We start from the raw sequence: 12792 nt of genomic DNA, 5'->3' as shown, positions 1-12792 counted from the left end.
GCCTTACCACCAGCCTGGAGAAGTTCACCCCAGATACCACAGATCTCTGCAGCCTTCCCTACTCTCTGCTGGTTCACCACCTGTGAAATCTCAGTGAGATTGGGTGGTTCACAGCTAATCGGAGGATCAGGCTGAAAAACCGTGGACTCAACATCCTAGCCAGAGGATCAGCTTTAAACAGCTGCTCAAAGTAGCCAGCCCAGCGGGTCACAACTGTAGTGTTATCTGTAAGGACCATTCTATCCAAGTGATGCAATTCTCTGTAGTGTACAAAGCATTAGCTCAGAAGTCACTGAATTAAAAGCAGCAGCAATAGATCTGAGATTCTGTCCAATGTGAAAATACTGCAGAACATAACATTCCCAAAGTTAGATTAAGGGAAGCCGATACAAGCAGCATTGGGTACAAGCAGCACTGGGTGCAAGGCAAGAACCAACCCTGAATGATGTGTCAGTCATGCATATACTCATACTTACATATACTCATACTTACATAGTGCCAATTTGAAATTGCAAATCTTTCAGGACATAAAGAGAAAACTAGAGTATCTAAAGGACAGACATTGAAGAATGTGAGGACTCCACTTAGATAATTTCCATTTACAAGTTTCAACCCCAGGACAATGGATCCATGAGGCAGCAGTGCTAACTAATGCAGCTGAAACTCAAATAGCTGCTATATAAAACATGAATGTGTTACAGTCAATAAATGGCTGTCAAACAAGACACCGAAGACCTACTCATTAAAATGAATCCATAATCTATAACTGACTCCAAAATCTGGCACTATATTCTCTTCTTGAGAGTTTTCCTTGTCTTCCTTCTAATATAATATAAAGTAGCTGCAACTCACAAAAATGCAAGCATGTTTTCAACATGGCAGTTTGGAACTCCACTGAAATGTGTCTGACATAAAGAGTATTCCATGATTTCTTTAGGTTAACAAAATCAGAATATATGCTTCCAATAATTTCTCACCAACCTTTTATGATCCAAACAGTAAATTTATTCTTTCAGCAATAGTCACAAACATTGCCATTCAGCTCAGATGCGTACTGGCAATGACCAACTTATAGTACTCAACATTTAGCTGGACATTACTAACCCAAAACAGAATGCAGATGAGCCTCAATTACATCCTGAACAAATAAAGTTGTTGAGAAGTGCAAGTATGACTTGGGATGGACTGGCACACACTGTGCAGAGTTGGCTCCAACCTTTAGCCCAAAGCTGTCTGGTAAGCTCTAGCCACCTTAAATGAGTTTGGAAGTGTTATGTTATTTCCCAAGAAAGGTACTAAAAGGGTGGTGGGGGGGGGATTGGCAATATTTCAGTACACTGACCTGCAAAGAAATACATCTTTCAAAAAGTGACAATAAGAAATGCAACATTTTTGTAGGTAACATTTTCATTCCCACATCTACGATTTATGCTTTCATCCAAAAACATACATCTTTATAGTGCTTGACATAAACACAAAACTAGTGGGGAACTTGCCAAAGAATTTCTAATCATGTATTCTTACAGACTTACAGAAAAACCTGTATTATGGTATTATTATGGGGACCACCTTATGCTATGCTCAAATGCTCTGGGAATTTTCAGAGTTATCATTTAAAATGTAACAACTTCTAAATTCCCTCTACATGTATTATTCTTTCATAAACAAACAAATAGTACAGTACAGCAAACAGTTACTTAGGGTCCTTCTCATAATACTGGTAATTAGTCACTTAATACAAGCCAGCTGCTCAGGAATAATTGCATTTTTCTTTTATATTTCTTGTCTGAATAGTTTGGGAAGAACAGGCCATTCCTGATGCTTTGTCAATAAAGCCTAAATAAGACTTAATCTTTGAATGAGATGGCTTGTAGAAGACAGTGAAAATGGAAAATAAACAGGACAGTACCAATATGTAGGGTAAATTAAAGAGGTAGTAGAGGTGGACCTGGTGGTGCAGAGCATGGGACGTGGGCACCCACTTCCTTGCCTAGCTGAGTCCTCATGCTCATTTCCGCTATCGCCGGTGTAGAGGTCTGTACACACAAATGGCCATCAAGATCAACACCACCAGCAGCACACTGAGCACACTGACCAGGAGAGCTGCATAGAAAGTGGAAAAAGGATAAAAAATATATATTAAAAAATTCTTGTCTAAATCACAGTTAATAATAAATAATTAATAAATTAATGCACTTTTTTATTATAATTCAATACATCTATCTCTTGGTCATTTACATGCAGGAAAAAGGAACATTAATTACAAATACAAAATTAGAGATACTATTTTACAGGAATCAACTTCTGAAAGGAATTTAGGGGTATATGATGATAAGACATTCTCATTGTCTATGTTATGTGCAGAAACAATTAAAAAACAAATACAATTTAAGGTTGTTTTGTTAAATCGTTTGTATATAAATAAATCAAGGAACTTTATGCTTAGACTATATAATGCAGTAATGAGACAGGACCTGGAATACCTACCATTGCTATGTCCCAAATATTATGGTACCCTGAAATGAGGGGACCATGTATAAAAAGTGTTCTATATGGTGTGACAGAAATGTATGAAAATACCCTTACATTAAAAAATAATAATAAAAATACATTTTATTTATTCCTAGGCACCTTTCTAAACACTCAAGGACACCGAACAATAGATGAAACACATATTATAAACAAAACTAAAATACAAAATGTAATCTGAAATGTGTACTTTAATCATGTCTGAATTGTTTGATTTGTAAATTTAAACTGTGTAGGGGTAATTCAAGGAAAAATGTATCTTTGTCCCAAACATTATGGAGGATTCAGGAAAAGGATCTTCTGGACACAAATGGTTTGAGTGCCCCCTTGACTCTGGAATTGAGATGTATGTGTTTGCCGGGGGTGAACTGATATTGCAAGAGGCTGTAATGTGGGCATAAACACGATATAATGACTACTTGAATAACATGCTAAAATAGAATTGTGAAGTTCAAATTAGAAGAGTATCTACAATTTTGTCAGACAATGCTGATTAAAGTGCAATTATTGAGTAAAGTACAGTAATGAGTTGATCTAATCTAATTTGCAATATTTATTATTCATCATGGTGATGTAGTACTACCAAAGATCAAATATCCTGGGTTCAAATCCTGCTTCTGGTTTTTCTCAGGGTGCTTCGGTTTCTCAAAGACACGCATGTTAAATTGATGACTCAAAATGATCTCTGAGTGTGCATTTGTGTTGAATTGGCATCCTATTCAGTTACTCCTGTTGTGTCGTGGCAGAAACAGCAGGTATAATTTATACTTGATGCTTCACTTTAGCAAAAAAAAATTTTGAATAAGTATATTAGGTCATATGCTTGGCTTGCCTCACTTTTAGCTGTGTTGATTAGTAGGTAGTCTTTTGCCAGAAGGGATGTTGCTACACTAAATGAAATAATCAAATAAACTGCAAGTGTTTATAAAGATCATAGCACCTTTTTCTTTTGTATTCTGTAAATTATTAATACTATTAGAAGTTGGATTTCCATTACCATCCTCTCTCTGGCTCTATCCAGGATTACAGCTGGTCTTGAAAAATAAATTGCCACAAAGCTTTCTAGGACTCTATTTTTTCTGAAGTTGTTTTTCCTTATTGGCATTTTGTTTAATTTATTTTACTGATAAGCAATGGACGCGTGACATTTTATTTCAGGCTGTCATCGCTATCATTTTCCTCTGATGATGGATATTTCATAGGCTTTTATCATTGTAGGTGTCACGTTACAGAAACACACAGGTTTCACAAGAGATTTCCTCCCCTTGCTTTCAGTTCTGGGGGTGTATGAGGAATGCTTTTTGCAGATTGTTGTATGTTTGCAAGCATTATTTCAAGATAAGAAGCTGTCTTTTTCTAATTAATGAAAGAAAGTGAGACAATGTGAAAGCAGGATAATTGACATTGGCTTTTTTAATTACTTTCAACTGACTGACACAGAGTCTAGCAACACTGAATCATAGCTACTAGATGTATGGTACAAATCCCCCATAGGTCACTGTCTAAATGGAGTTGGCATGTTGTCTCTGTCTGTATGAGATTTCTATGAACATCCCAGTTTCTTCCACATTATAAAAACACACAGATAAGCTTGGTTAGCAATCTGATGTAGTATATGTGTGAGTAGGCCCTGCAATGGATTGTCATTCTACACACAGATGACCCTGCCTTGCCCAAGATGCACAAATGATATACATCGCACTAGCATTATTACTAGAAATTGTCACAGCACACTTTTCCACCTCCTGCCAAGCTTTTATCTCTCATGTTATGCCCCGGGTGGCACGGTGACGCAGTGGGTAGCACTGCTGCCTCGCAGTTAGGAGACCTGGGTTCTCTTCCCGGGTCCTCCCTGCATGGAGTTTGCATGTTCTCCCCGTGTCTGCGTGGGTTTCCTCCCATAGTCCAAAGACATGCAGTTTAGGTGCATTGGCAAGTCTAAATTGTCTCTAGTGTGGGCCTGGTGTGTGTGTGCGCGTGCTCCCTGTGGTGCCTGGGATTTGTTTCCTGCCTTGTGCCCTGTGTTGGCTCGGATTGGCTCCAGCAGACCCCCATGACCCTGTAATTAGGATATAGTGGGTTGGACAATGGATGGATGGATGTTATGTCCCATTTCCTTCTCTATAATATATTGGTATTACCCCAGTTGCTTGACCTTTGCTAATCCCACACATTTTCAGTTTTCCCCTTACTCTAAGTAATGCCTTCCAAATGTTCTTATCCCTGATATTATTCGTTAGTGCCTTTAAAAAAAAAGTATTCTTTCCCTTACTCTTGATGTTAGGTAAATCATTGTCTTTATCTAATATTAACTCAAGTCTTCTTTCTTCATTGTTACCTTTATTCCAAATATTTTCCTATGATGCCTTGTACCAGTCACTTCCTCCTTATTACTTCTGATACTATGCCTCAATTTCTTCTCAAATATACATGTTCTTTCCTTTCTTCTTGATCTAATCTAATTTCTAACATGGAATCCTGCCATCCTGATACATTTTTGTGGTTTTAACTCTAATAACTTCTTTCATATGTTCTACACAATAATGCACTGATTGACACAAGTATTCTGGTTTCCTCTGATCACCCAATGACTTGTAGGTTAGGCTGTTACTGATGCTTCTAAATTGGCTCTGTGTGAGTACAGATTCAGTAAACAATGTATATGATTTTACCTTTCCTCCACTCCATTTTGTAAACCCATTATAGCCGATATGTCAAACTCAGATCCTGGAGGACTGGAGTGGCTGCAAGTCACCATTCAGCAACTTTCTTAATTAATAACAAATTACTGTGTCTTATTGAATATACATCTACTTTAACTTAAACTGACTTGCTTATAAGATTTAGAATTTGTGTTTCTTTTTTTTTTTTATCTAGCAACCAATCACAAAAAATGCGCTCTGAAAAAAGAAAAACAAAAGATGTGAAAAGTGTGTGGCAAAATGAGAGCACTATCATGCTGTAGTATAAAATAGTGTGTCTCATTACCACCAAGAATCACCTTTCAAATTAAAACACTGCTTGAAATGAAAATGCTAACTCTTCAGCAATGGAGTTTAAGGTCCCAGAGCTAGCTGGCCCGCTTTCAACTCACTATTATTGGGTTGTTGGTTGTGTTAAAAATAGATACCGATTCAGGAACGTTAATAAGAAAGGCAATTAAAATTGAGGAAAGAAGTATGTCCAACATCCTGCCCATCACATTTGCCTATCCTTCATGCCGAGTTCCATCCCCAACTTTACAATATTCTCTTCCTTCCCTGCCTCCTGTTATGCACCCTTTCCGTTTTTCAGTGATGTACACCTACTGTAATTCGTTTTACCTGACGTTTTTCTTTACTGGGTTTTGCCTCTAAATCCTTTCCCCGGATGCCATTTCCATACTGCCTGGATGTTCTCCCTAATATCGCCCCATCCCTTTAATTCCAAACTACTGGTTTACTGGCCTAATCGTCCACACAGCACTTTCAAATTTTCTCAGATCCTGAGCCCCACTTGCTTTTCTCTGCTCCCTTTCTACCTTTAAATGACAGACATCCTGGCGCCTTCATCTGATACAGTATAATCCACTGCCCATCTCCTCCTCCTGATTCTCTAACCCACCCAAACGTATCTCATACCTGATGCTCTCCAACATTCTACTCCATTTAGTGGCGGCCAATATCGTGCACCCCAATCAGTCGCTCCTGCCTGCTACCCCCGTCACCCGCCTTTTTTGGCGGGCTCGTGCCTTTTTTTTCCTCGAGAGAGCAAGCGTCGCGTGTGTGTCGTGAGCCTCCTCCCTCACAAGCTCAGTATTATGCCCAGGCCTTTGGCTCGTCGCCGCCTTCAGCTTGTCTCCCAAGTCTTACCTAGGTTCTGATGCTTAAGCACCACGAAAGGCCTCTCCTGGATCCGGGCGTCACCATGTTGGCAGATGACTACAGGAAGGAGATGAATTACTGATAAAAGAAGGCAAAGAACTGCTGAAGACATGACTGTAAAATATTAGCGGATTCTGAAGTGCAGCCGAGTGGCTGTTGTGAACAAAGCCAGCCTGCTGGGTCCTAACGCCGTTCCGTCATACATTATTTATGCCTACAGGATACTCAATGCCAGGTACCTGAGCAGGCAGCAATTTGTGTTTTTACTTTAAATAAAATTAATTATTTATTTCTGTTTAACTGTCCTCAGAGTGTTATTTTAAGGTAAAGGTGTACTATATTTTAGGTTATTGCCAAGGAATTTCTTGCTGTGTTACCAAACTAAAAAGTATGAACGAATCAGAAAATTAGTTTCTGTATTTTACTATTCATCCACTAAGTAGCCTTATGAAATGGCAGTAAAGTTGTTAGCCACTATGGTCGTTTCATATTTTATGTTGCAGTATTTTGTCATTATCGTATGCTTTTCCAAGGTGAACATAATATTTAAAAGGTTTACTTATGTAGACTTTTGAAGTTTGAAAAATGTATTTCAGGAATGGGGTGATCCATGCCAGTGAATGGTTGGATAAGTGACCCTTCAAAAAAATCCCATGTTTATAATTAAATAAACAAACCAGCTTGCACCAACTGCAGCCTTTTGGAGATGGACATTTTTCAGCACTTGCAGGAACAGGGTGTGATTTTAGATTGCTTTAAAGGGAGGCATTTCTAGGAAACTATGAATCACAAAGTGGGAGTCAGGGGGGAGACACAGATTTCCCAAAGAATCACCAGATCATCCAAGAGCTTTGGGATTTCTGAAAATAAAGTATTTGTATGTATTGTTACAACTGTAGCACATCCAGGCTTATGCTACTGACTACCTAACCACTACACCACACTGCTGTCCTGTTTAAATGGAACTGTTTGCCGTTCATCAGCTTTGCAACTCTAATGATTAACTGATAATGTTCTAAAAATTCTTCAGAATTAATCATGATTTAAAAACAAATATCAAAGAAGTATTGACATTTTTCTTGAAATTAGAGGTACCTCTAGAAAGAATTAAAGCCATGGTTCTTTACAAATACTGTCATTGATTAGTTTGTAGATCTTTTTGCAGTACATAATCTAAAATTGAAACAATTTATCTACTGTAAATTTTTATTGGTGAAAACTATTATAATGTGTTTCCCAAAAGTCTGTACTGTTTTTCCATATTTAGAATCTTTGATTTTTGCCTTTTTTTCCCTAAGTTGGATGGGGGCCATTAGTAAAGTTCAAATTTCATCTTATACCAAAAGCTCTCATATTGATTGTGGTGCAGGCTTTGACAGGGTCAGTCTAAAATGCTAAAATTCATTACATTAAAAAAAGCTATACTAGTATGTTTTTGGATAAATGTTTTGCATTACTGTCCAGCTGAAAAATTATTTTTTTCAAAGTTACATGTCACTTTCTGGTCTGTATTTTGCATGGGACACACACTCATTGAAAAAAAGTTATTTTATTACTTATTTGCAAGCCCACAAATATGCATACAAACCCCAAAACAGGCAGCGAAGGACATAGCACTAGAACTTCAGAGAAAAAAATATCTCCTAACTTTTAATTCTGCTTTAACTTTGCATATAAAAGCAGCGGTAGAGAGCATATTATCATCATGATCTCTGGCTCAGCAGTGGGAACATGAACATACATGAATGTCTTGTGTATTGCTGTGTTATGGCCACTTCAGCTGCATCCAGGTGATTTGTTCAGAGAAAAAACATTCAAAGGATAACTGGAATTTCTGAATAGGATTATACCTTTAGGGCAGCACAGTGGCACAGTGGTAGTGCTGCTGTGTCTCAATAAGGAGACCAGGGTTTGCATGCCAGGTCCTTCCTGCTTGGGGTTTGCATGTTCTCCCTTTGTCTACGTGGATTTCCTCCAGGTGCTCCGGCTTCCTCCCATTTTGGTATCTTAAGAGACATGCAAGTAAGAATTTCATTGCATTATATGCATATGATAGTAAAATTCAACTTGAGCATGAACTTAAACTTTTAAAGTAAACATAGAAATTAGTGTTGTTGCCAGATTATTACATTATTGGTATTGCTTTTTTAATGCCGTTGAAAACTGTAGTTGATATATGATATGAATTTTGGCTTTTTTGCACCAACTGCTTTCATTTTGCCATTTACCCTTGAAGCGTTGATGATGGTGTTTGTCTTTTGGTTGCCTCGCTGAATATTGTGCCCTTTGTCCCTTTACATTCAATTTTGGAAACCACATGATTGACAGTGGCGCTACCAATCAGACTTGAACATAACTGTCACAAACATACATGTTGGGTAAACATGAACTTATTTTGGATTTAGAAGGAAACTGCAGCCTTTAGACAACACTCACACAGAGATGGAGTTAGCTTGACAAAAAAAGCTCAATATTAAATATAGGTCCTTAAACATCTGAGGTAGTAGTTGTAAATGCTGTGCCACTCTTGTTGCATGGCTGTGTCATATTCTTCTTTTCTTTATAATGGGTCCCATAACTTAAGGTAACTTCCAGAAGCTTTAAAAATTTTCATATACTCTTTGCCCAAGGCCCAGAATTGTACTGTTAGTTTGAAAATGTGTGTATGTGTCTTTATTCTTAGTGGTGTTTTATTTCATAAACTTAGTCTACATTTGCTTTGAAGGCTGAACCATATTATCATAAGATATTGTTTGTTAAACGCTACACTTAACCAAATATGTAATTTCTTTTTACTTTAAAAATTTTAAGTATCATTCCTATATTCATGTAGACCCCATTTGAATAATATGACATCCAAAGATAATTGGTAACACCAAGTTATATTTACATTTCTGACATTAAAGACCATGAGAAATTATAGAACCTGTAATTTTATGCTTTTTTAATTTTTTTAGAATAATGCATAGAGATTGCACGTAGATGTTATGGGTTTTTTGTGCTCATGAAATGCATTGGAGGTTCTTTATTATTTTCAAAACAATAGCATATGAAAAGTTCAAAGAGGTGACTACATTTATACCACATTATTGGAGAATTCAAGTTTGTGTCTTTCTTGGTGCATTCCTCCACTATATTAACCTACAATATCTGTTTCCAATAATATATTTGTTAGACTGAATTCAGTCAAAAAGAAAAATAGATTAAAATGTGTTCATTTGCATTGTCTTCAGATCTTTTAAATCCAGTTTTTGTTATTATTGATAGATTTTTAATGAAGAACAAATATTTCCATTTCTTAGCAGTTTTCCTTCAGCAGAGTTCCCAATGAAAACCGTAAGTTGTTGTTTATCTGCCACTAAACCACTGAACGAAGTAAAAGAATGTTTAGGTTGGTGATGTTTGGTTACAAAGAAATATTTAGGTGATGAAAAGTCAACCAGGAGAACTCATGCACAGCTATCCAGACACAGTTTCTTTCAATGAGCTTCATTAGATTAGTGCATTTCTGGTGTCTCTCATGTCCCAATATATAGCGTACAGTAGCTACATGTCGGTGCACAATACGCAATCCCCCAATTTGTTTGTTTAGTTTACAATAGTAAAAGTTTGAAATGCTAACCTGTTTGAGCATTGGGTCCACGTTAGTATTTGTAAAAAGCCAAATATATATTTAGAATAGTTATATATATATTCTTCTTCACCAACTGTACTGTAATTTGGGCACTAATGTGCACAAAAAGCAAACATAATTATCTCTAAATTATGGTAGTTGCTTGCTCAACTTACACTCTGAAACACAGACAGACACGCACACACACAGACAGACCCCACTCAAAAATGGTCAAATTGTGTCCAGAGTTGCACTGTAACTCTATTGCAACATCATAGGGGTCCACTGTTCATAACACTTATGAGTGGCAGACATCTGCTGAAATTCTTAAAGAGGACCATTTATCACAACCTTTTTCTGTACTACATACCATTCATGGTTGGTTCATGCCTTGCATCAGTTCCCACTCCTGGTTGGATTAAGAGGGTTTAATAAAGACTGGAATGCATTTCTGTTCCTATCCATCCATTTCCTAAACTTATTTCCAAACCTATAGTTCATTTCAGCATCAAGAGAAGCAAAAGCCTGTTATCACAGCATTGCACAGATGGTCGAAAGTAACACTGAGTAGGTCACGGGTTCATCAGAGTGAACACTTATAGAGATATACTGTATACACACATACTAACCCATAGTATGTGATCAATGTGCAGATAGTAACAAAACCAATAATTGTGTCCCTTTCCCATAAGCTGTGAGGAGCCACTGATAGTCACTGTAAATCTCTGTCACCCTATTAAAAACACACATTCATTTTTAATTAAAAATAAATGACATCATTTTAGCTTCTAAAGTTAAAACTATGCATACAAATTCCCATTTGTTTAAATTTATAGGTATATATCATAAGCGCCTTTGATTTCCTGGTTTCTCATAATCATTTTCAAGAATACTCCAGTCTCATATTAACCGGATATTAGTGCCTTTTTCATAAAGGTACCCAGATACATCTGTGATAGCATCATTGGCACTGAGATTTCAGAAAATGTGTTTTTTCTTATTGCAAGTATCCATCAGCTAGATAAGACACCAAAAATAATCTATTACTTTCATTATTAGAGGAGATTGAAAGTCTGCAATAAAGGAATGATTTATGAAGCATAATTTTGATAAAAAAGACAGGCATGTTAAATACAAGTTTGGGTATGGTGGTAAACAATTTAACATGTAGGGTAAGCATTATTAAATTAGCAACTGCTGCCTTTGTGGAATAATGTGTGGTGTTTACGCAAAACAAAGCAGTTTATTTTAAAAATGAATTGTACATTTCAAATAATTTAGTAAAAGTTTTAAATAAGTGAGGAATAAATATACATATGTTCTAACAAACTACTAAAAAGACATTGCAACATTAAGCCCTTTTCAATTGGAATGCATCATAATTTAAAATGTTTTCCCATGCACTCTGGCAAAACAGTGTGTGTATTTTGTCCAACTGTGGTTGAAAGAGGGGGGAATTTGAGAAACAGCAAAAAAAAAAAAGACAGAAAGAGCCAAAGACCTAAGAAAAAGCATTAACCTGAGTAAAGTGAAATGTAAAAATATATTGAACATATACAGTAGTATGGAAATAGAGGTATGTCATATTTTTAATAGTACTATATATAATACATTCATGTCCAGATAATGGAACTGTTCTCAGTCCTGCCACAGACATAGGCCTTAGATTTATAAAATAACCTTTTTGGGGTTATTGTCCTTTAACATTTATTTGGTTTCTTTCTTAAAATCACCATAGTAGTTTTAATGCATAAGAAGAGCTTTGTGATTTCAATTAAACCATTAAGCAAATATATAGGTTACTTAATGTTGTAGAAGTGCTCAGAATCTCCCTTATTTGTTTAAATGCTGCCTTTAGAGCAGCACTATATCTGTATTATATTTGAGATAATGAATTTGTGAAATCATTGAATGAGAATATTGGTCAAGCCAACCACTTTGAAATTCCACAACTGGGATTAACCACACAACATTGTATATTTTGAGATAATGAAGTGAGTGTTGCACTGTTTATACAAGTTAGCTGTTTTTAGAAGCAGTAATAAAATCTTGCAATAGGTTATTCTCAGACAAGCCAGTAATGTTCATTTGTAAACATTTATAGTGGGCAAGGAGCCTAAATCTCTTTTACACCTGCAAACTTCATTTGAACTCTTTGGTTTGAGTTCCAGTTTTGATCATTGGAAAATTGTTATGTTGTAGAATAAGTTAAAGGTTCTAGAATAAAGAAACTATACATTTGTGGATTATTTGTTAATTTCCAATGTAATTTACTTTCAAGGTACAGTACTCTAATTATTGATACGGTTAAGTTTTATATATTTTTTTTTGCTTTATAAATAATATTTTGTTAATCATAACATATTTAGCTCTGACTATCAAAAGTGATATTTGAGGTTGTTGATACAGTACCACATACAGTACTGCATGTATCCAATACGCATTCAATTTCTAACTGACTTGATCAGTTCAGCATTTCATTGGGCACAAGTTGGGGAATCCACTCTGGACTTAACATCAGTCCATTGTAGAGTTCACTTACACAAGGCCAAGATAGAGTTATAAATTCATCAAGCATTCATGCCTTTGGGATGCGGAAGGAAAAAACAGGGTATTGGGAAAAAAAACCTTGCAAGACACAATTAGGAGTCTGAATATTGAAGTTTGGAGCTGTTAACTCTAAGTTATTTATTGAGAAATACAGATTGCAGATTCATATGGAATATTGTATGTCTTAGGAAAAGAGTGAGCTTTCAAACTAAGCATTGAATACATTATAACATAGAT

At 36.2% G+C, this 12792-nt stretch overlaps 1 long non-coding RNA gene across 1 annotated transcript; it reads right to left on the bottom strand.

Moving 5' to 3' along the window:
* Positions 1-1275: 1275 nt before the first annotated feature.
* Positions 1276-6534, bottom strand: LOC120540755. Its single transcript, XR_005635855.1, has 2 exons — positions 6381-6534; positions 1276-2103 (listed from the first exon to the last, which is right to left on the bottom strand). It is a non-coding gene; the product is annotated as an uncharacterized LOC120540755 (long non-coding RNA).
* Positions 6535-12792: the final 6258 nt, after the last annotated feature.

Source organism: Polypterus senegalus, chromosome 12 (assembly GCF_016835505.1).
Source record: "Polypterus senegalus isolate Bchr_013 chromosome 12, ASM1683550v1, whole genome shotgun sequence".
Taxonomy (NCBI): Eukaryota; Metazoa; Chordata; class Cladistia; order Polypteriformes; family Polypteridae; genus Polypterus; species Polypterus senegalus.
Note: the sequence above shows the minus strand (reverse complement) of the source record. Positions and strands in the feature narration are given on the sequence as shown.